The following is a 255-nucleotide window of genomic DNA, read 5'->3' as shown; positions in this document are numbered from 1 at the left end:
TCGCCGCCGCCACCACCGCTATTTTGCGAGTCAAGGCTGCCAACACTGTCTTCGCTGTGGTTGTCGTTCGTGCACGGTGTATGTGAGTGACGAGATCGGGGTGGAAGGAGGCTGCAAGAAAAGCCAATATCAGTTGCAAAGAAGCACTAGCCCACGTAATAAATAGAACATTTCCATTTTATTAGCGGCTGGCCTGTTTTGTTCCATCTCTTGTTCACACGGGAATGAGTTTTGTTCGAGTGGAGTGTTGAGGTG

The 255-nt window shown here is 49.8% G+C and overlaps 1 protein-coding gene across 1 annotated transcript in view; it reads left to right on the top strand.

Moving 5' to 3' along the window:
* LOC119587748 (cryptochrome-1-like) overlaps nucleotides 1-255 on the top strand; it is a gene marked incomplete in the record, with an annotated part of 40,863 nt that overhangs the window by 7,343 nt on the left and 33,265 nt on the right.

The sequence above is a fragment of the Penaeus monodon genome, chromosome 23 (genome assembly GCF_015228065.2).
Source record: "Penaeus monodon isolate SGIC_2016 chromosome 23, NSTDA_Pmon_1, whole genome shotgun sequence".
NCBI lineage: Eukaryota > Metazoa > Arthropoda > Malacostraca > Decapoda > Penaeidae > Penaeus > Penaeus monodon.
This window is presented reverse-complemented; position numbering and strand designations above follow the sequence as displayed.